At 50.5% G+C, this 6,243-nt stretch overlaps 1 protein-coding gene across 3 annotated transcripts in view; it reads right to left on the reverse strand.

The window, feature by feature from the left end:
- Nucleotides 1-5,043, reverse strand: part of LRFN5 (leucine rich repeat and fibronectin type III domain containing 5) — a 262,635-nt gene extending 257,592 nt beyond the window's left edge. For 2 of the 3 annotated variants that reach the window (XM_037025549.2, XM_037025548.2), the window contains exon 1: nt 3,180-5,042. The gene's annotated coding sequence lies outside the window, so the exon portion shown is untranslated. Of the gene's footprint in view, nt 1-3,179 lie in introns of all 3 variants that reach the window. The other variant, XM_037025545.2, reaches the window with a different exon arrangement.
- Between the last annotated feature and the right edge of the window lie 1,200 nt (nt 5,044-6,243).

Genomic DNA, 6,243 nt, shown 5'->3' on the forward strand with positions numbered 1-6,243 from the left:
TGGGGCAATTCTCCCTTAAGTGACCACAGCTCTTGCTATCCAGTCCTGAAAAAAAAGAAAATCACTTTTGGCTGGTATCAGTCAATGATATTTTGATGAACCCCTCCCAAAACAAAAAACTCAGGAACCTAATATTTCAAAAGTGAGGTGTGTGTGTGTGTATGTGTTCATATATACATCACATATTTGAGGGAGGAAAGGAGGTGAAGGACTGAAGACTGGTGTTGTTCAAGGTCGTTCTCCTCTTGAAAAGAGAAAGAGAAAAAAATAAGAGGTCTGGGGGACAGGATTCAAGTAACAACTTGTTTCCACCCGCTGATATGCTTATGCGTGTCCTGACTTTCCCATTGTTCTGGGTGACCCTCAGAGGACTTACAAGGAAGCTTTTGCTGGGAAATTTCCTATCAATACCTGACAGTCTTAACCCACTATGAGCCAGACCAGCTCTGTCTAAGTACAATGCTTAAAGGGAGCCACAGAGTCAGATCTTGTACCTCTCTCTCTGTGTCTTCAGACAAGGGGAAGGGAAGGGAGGTAGAAACCTTCAATTTTTAAGGAACTTCTATACATTTAGGAGGTCTATTTGGTAATAACATTCCACTTAACTCTAATCTGCACCAATGAAGGGCATTTTTAAACATGAATTACACCATAATCTATGTTTGGGCTTCTAAGCACTCAACAACCAGTTAATAATTTTTTTTTCTTGCCTTCCTTGAGGATGAGTACACAAAGACAAGACTTAACCTGCAAAAAAAAAAAGACTGAATCTTCAGTGAGAAAAAAGCCAGAGGAAGAGAAATAAGGAGGGAGACAGCGAAAACACATTATTTTTCCAGGTACTTATATTCTCCACCAGCATTCCTTCTTTCTGTTCACCTTTAAACAGGTATTCCTTACTTGCTAACAAAATTACGAGTACAAAATAATTTCTGTTGTAATAATACTTAGAAGAAATTTGGGGGACAAAGAGGTGTCCTTGTCAGATTATTAGTACACACAAATCAGTTTTCTGTCTAGGATTCTCTGAGTGATTGGGGAAACACAAATAATTTCACTAAAAGAGAAAAAGATATATAGCACAACAACAAAAACCTTCACCTAATTCTGCCCAAATTCCCAATTATTTGTAGTTTTTATTCAAGTAGTATCCTTTTTTTTCCTGAGTCTTCATTGGGTGGGGTAGGGGCTGCATTTCTGCTAAGGTCAAGTTACTCTATCCTTTCTTGGTTTTCTCTAGACTCGAAGTTACAGGGTAAATTTGTCTCTCTAACAAACAGCCTTCATCTGCTTCATGTTTATTGGACATGAGCGGGGGGGAGGGGTGGCTCTCCACAGTTACTCCAACTGTAGGCGAAACAGTATAAGTGACCCAATTAAATACAGGATAGCAAGAGGGGAGAAAAAGAAAGGAGGAAGTCTAGGGGAAAAAACACTTAGTTTAAGGTTTCGCATCCTGAGAAATTATGCAGTATTTGAATACCAAGGAATTTTTGCAGCCAGTTTTCATTCTGTGTTCTTGAGTATTCATTTACAAATTTGGGGTTGGGGGCCGGTCAGGCGCAGAAAGTCAGGCAGGACTTCACTGCCCTCCCCGCGTCTCTCTCCACCTCCTTCCTCTCAGATCCAGGCGACCACCTCAGCCATGATGCGCCTGCTGTCTGCCGGAGGACCCGCTGAGCTCTCCCGCCCCGCCCCAAGAAAGTGTCAAAGCCGTCCTGGCAGCTGCAGTGACGGAGCCCAGCCCCCAAGCCCACTGCATACATGGCCTTGTAGCACCACCAGCCTGCGAGGACTGCAGCGGCAGCCGAGCCATCAGCGCACGGGGACAGCGAGAACAGCTAGCTAGTGGCCAGCTTGTAGGCTGCAAATGCCATCATACGGATATCTATAGAAACTCAGCAAGCGGAGGAAAAGCTGGCAGCGCCCTTACACTTTCAAAGCTTCTTTATTAAAGAGAAATCTTCGAAGCAGCCCAGTCACTGCCTCCTGGAGCCGAGCGCCTCGCGCTCGGCCAGGCCAAATCATTCGCCCGGCGCTGCCGGCAGGCAGCTCCAGCAGGCGGGAGACGTTAAATGAGCACTCCTTAGCTGAATTATTCAGGCCGCCTTCACTATCGAATAAAACATTGATGAGACTACTTTGGAAGTGCTTTATCTTGTTAATCCAAAATGCCCTCGAGAAGGGAGTGAAATTTTCTGTAGGGGACGCAGAGGTGATGGGAAGAGGAAATGAGAGAAATAGGTGCCAAGGGTAAGGGGTTTTGGAACTTCGCTAAATTTGTTCTACCTCAGTCGGCCACGGAAATCTCCGTTTTAACATGATCAGACCCAAATACGCTAATTTGGCAGTCGCAATTCCACCCTACTCCTTGTAAATTAGGCACTGACAAGAATGTTCAAAATACATATTATACAGAGACAAACAAAACCAAAACTAAACAAACCTTGCACACACAAACCCCTCTTCACATAGGAAACAATACAGCTGGGGGTGGAGTTGTGGTATAAAAATGACTTCTTGTATATTTATCTATTTTGCTACATAAAAGCAAACCTTGGCTGTTAAACACCGTATCTCAACACACACACACACACACACACACACACACCTGACAATGATTTCCCTTCAATGCAAAGCAAGTTACAAGAAACTCCATTTCAGATTAGTCTCCAGATGCATAATTTTCAACTACTAAAGGATCTGGCAAGCTCGTTCACAATTAAGAAAAGAAAACAACCTGGCATCAGAGGTAGAAAAGGGTCAAAATGATCCTTGCCTGAAATGATGGGTGGTTACCAAACACCCTCTTGCACTCCACCATCTGGGGAGGGCTGGATACCAAATGGTCATTGGCAACCAAAGCCTGAAGGAAACAGGGGCTTTTAATCTCTGACATCTTCAGACAGGTTCAACACGCCTAGCTTTCCAAAAACATCACTTAGGGTGGAGTGTATCCATATTCCCTTAGCTTTCACTGCTAGATAAAGTGCTCAGTTATAGATTTACATTCAACCTACTAGAAATTATATTACAACATCATAGGGAACCCTTGGATACCCAGCCCTTTTTAATGATTTTCGAAACATTAATAAGTAAAGTAGCCTGCAATGCAGATAAGACACTAGAAACAAGATCAGAAGGAAACTGGGTGAGGCGGATAGTCGTTTGCTTGTTACCTGGTGCCTCTAGAGGAAAAGACGGTCGTAGGAGGACTTTCTGCCCGCAGGTACAATCCCGACAAGGTGGCTCCAGGTGGCTTTCACAGTCGTACGCGGGCCTTGCTCGTCACTTCGCTGCCCTTTGCCATAGCTCAGCACCCGCATCCTAGGGAGTCCGTGAGGCGGCTCCTGGCACTGCCGCCGCTGCCTGCAGGTCGCTCTGGGTGGGGGATCCGCGTCGATCGCCCCATGAAACCCGCGTTTCTGCGCCCAGGGAGCGGGCAGAGACAGGGCGGCCGCGCACGCACACACAGACACACACTCAAACACACACAGTCACACACTCGCACCCAGGCGCGCGCGCACTCGCATTCACACTTGCACATGCACACCCAGCACAAGGAAGGAGAAGCAATGAGGGGACTGGTCCTCACGATCAGCTTCGATGCCCAGCGAACTACAGGGAGCAAAGAGAGTGGTCTGGCATAGTCGTTTGGTCACGTTTCCTTCAAGTTCTCCTCCAGCCCAAATCCACGAAATTCAAGAGTGGTGACATTTTGGTGAGCAGAAAGCCGGCAAAAGGCTGAGAAAGACTCGGGGATTATTGTTAAGCAGTTTGAAAAGCAATCCTTGTTACCTTGTTTGTACAGAAACCAGCTCGAAGGCCGAACTTTTGGCTTCAAATGATGGGGACCGAAACGTAAATATCCTTCTGGTCTGGCCAGGAAGGTCTAAATGCACTGGAACAAGACGGCTGCAAGCACCTCTGGTGACCTTGTGGTGCACCTGGAAGCAAGTTAATACTGGCGCTTTCCAAGCCTCTGAGAAGAGCTATCCCCACATGCGTGTCCACAGCCAGACAGTTGTTCCGAATCCAGTCGGGAGAATGGGTCTGGTTGTCCTCCGCGCTCTGCGAGACCCTGAGCATCAAGGGGCACAGCCGAGTTAATACATTTGCTTCTGGTAGTTGGATAAAAGACAGTTAAATGCATCAGAGAGGCGCGCGCGGGCGCGCGCTTACACACACACACACACACACACACACACACACACACACACACACACACACACACACACAGCTAGCTGGACACCGGTTTACAAAAAATAAATGCTAAGACTTCAAAAGGTAGAAAAGATCCAGAATCTTTCCAGGAAACGCAAGGGCTAGGAAGAAGGTTATGAAAATCTCTCCAGTTCTTTCATTCTTCCTCTTTCTTGTGAGCGTGTGTGTGTATTTCCAGGTTTCGTTAGTCTGCCCCACCCCCGGTCCAGTTGCGCTTTTTCCTCCTGATTTAAACCGACCGTGCAAAATGAATTACATGGGTGGGTTGTGCTCACAGCCCAAAGCTCCACAAACTCAAGAATCCTAAGGGAGCAGCCAGCAGCGAAGCCATTCACATCCTCGAGAGAAGGGAAAGCTCGCGCAAACACACGCACACACGCGCGCACGCACACACAGAGTCCTCAGTTCGGGCCGCTCCGCGCACGCGGGCCGCCTCCCTGCGCGCCGCTGCACACGGCGCCCCTCCCGCTGCCCGGGCGCCGGGGAGAGTCCGCGGCTTGGGCTCGCGGCTGGCAGCTGAGGTCTCCGGCCGCGGGCACTGCCTGGGCGGGCCCGGGTTCTCTCCTTCCCGCTGTGGCGCCTTAGGGCAACAGCAGCAGCCGGGCCCAAGGAACTGCGCCCGGCGCTGCAGTATGGAGGCGGCGGCGGCGGCGGCGGGCGCGCGGCCGTGGGCCAGGCCCTCGCCGCAGTGACGGGAGCTGCCGCGCCTCCCAGACTCCGAGAATCAGGCGAGACCCCCGCCGGGGCCGCCGCGCAGCCCTCCGCCTCGTGCGTCGGGGCCGGGCGTGTTCCGGACGTATTTCCCCGGGCTCCAGGAGGGGGCCTGCAGGGACCCGGCAATCCCCAGGCTGGGGATGCGCGGGGGCGTTGCACGCAGGGGGAGGGGAGAAGGAGTAAAACCCGGAGGATGAAGGCGAACTTTCAAGGGCTGCCCCAACCTCCCGTGAAGGGGGATCTTGCTGACATCCCATTTTCCCACAGATGTTGGGATGAAGGTGTGTCACCGGGTCAGGCTGCGACTGCTAACAGCCTGGGGAAGTCATCCACTATAACCCGCCGGGAAGTCAAACGGAGGGCTGCTGACTTGGGGTCTCTTGTCACCTGCGACTGGCTTTCAGGATCCCTTAGTAGTAGGTGGTGGTTTGCTTACTAATCAGATGGGTGCAGAAGCTGAAAGGACACTTATATTTGAGAACATTATATATTGAGAATATATATTGAGAATCGGACATCATGAGTGCTGCAGCTGGCACATTTGAGTCTGTCAAGGGCAGAAAGCAAGCCCAATGGTCGTGATAATAACCCAGGCCTGGACACTCAGGTCTCTGCCTCGGGGAACAGGTCTGAACTGGAAAGAGAAAGCGAATGGCGGGGAAAGCTAGACGGAGTCAGGCGGGGAGGGCTCGACTTATCTCGTGACTCCGCCACAATTCTCGGAGCTTCTCTCCCGGACCCTACCCTCGCTCCCTCCCACCGCAAAAAGCTTCCTCTAGGGACCCCGCGACCGAAATCCTGCTGTGCCTTTCTGCTGCATCCTGGAAACCCCTGTCACTTCTCTATGAGGGTTCACCAGCACACGTCCTTCGCCCTAGCAGCGTCTTCCCTCTCAGTTCAGATCACGCAGCCCCAAAACCGATCTGAACCCAAAGAGAACCAACAGAAGAGTTGGGAATGCAGAGGGAAGCTGTTTCATAAGGGTTTTTTCTCGGTCTGTTTGGCAAAGCCACGTGCTGGTGTCCTCTTGGATAGGGAGCTCTCTAATTTTGCTACCTATAGACCTCTCACAGGCTTCAGCGTTGCCCTGCAGGTTTACAAATGCTCTCCTGCTCGAGCACACCCACGGGCTCCCCCAAGGGCGTGCACGTGCACCCAGGCGTACGCAGGACCCTCACAGCTGCCTCTTTCGAGCAAGAAGGGTGGAGTGCTTGAGGTGGAAGCCGCTCGTATCTCCTCCTTTCTCTCCTATGCTCCCACTCTACGACCCCAACCCCGGGTTTAGGAATTCGCTCAACCCTTCGC

This window comes from Manis javanica, chromosome 8 (assembly GCF_040802235.1).
Source record: "Manis javanica isolate MJ-LG chromosome 8, MJ_LKY, whole genome shotgun sequence".
Taxonomy (NCBI): Eukaryota; Metazoa; Chordata; class Mammalia; order Pholidota; family Manidae; genus Manis; species Manis javanica.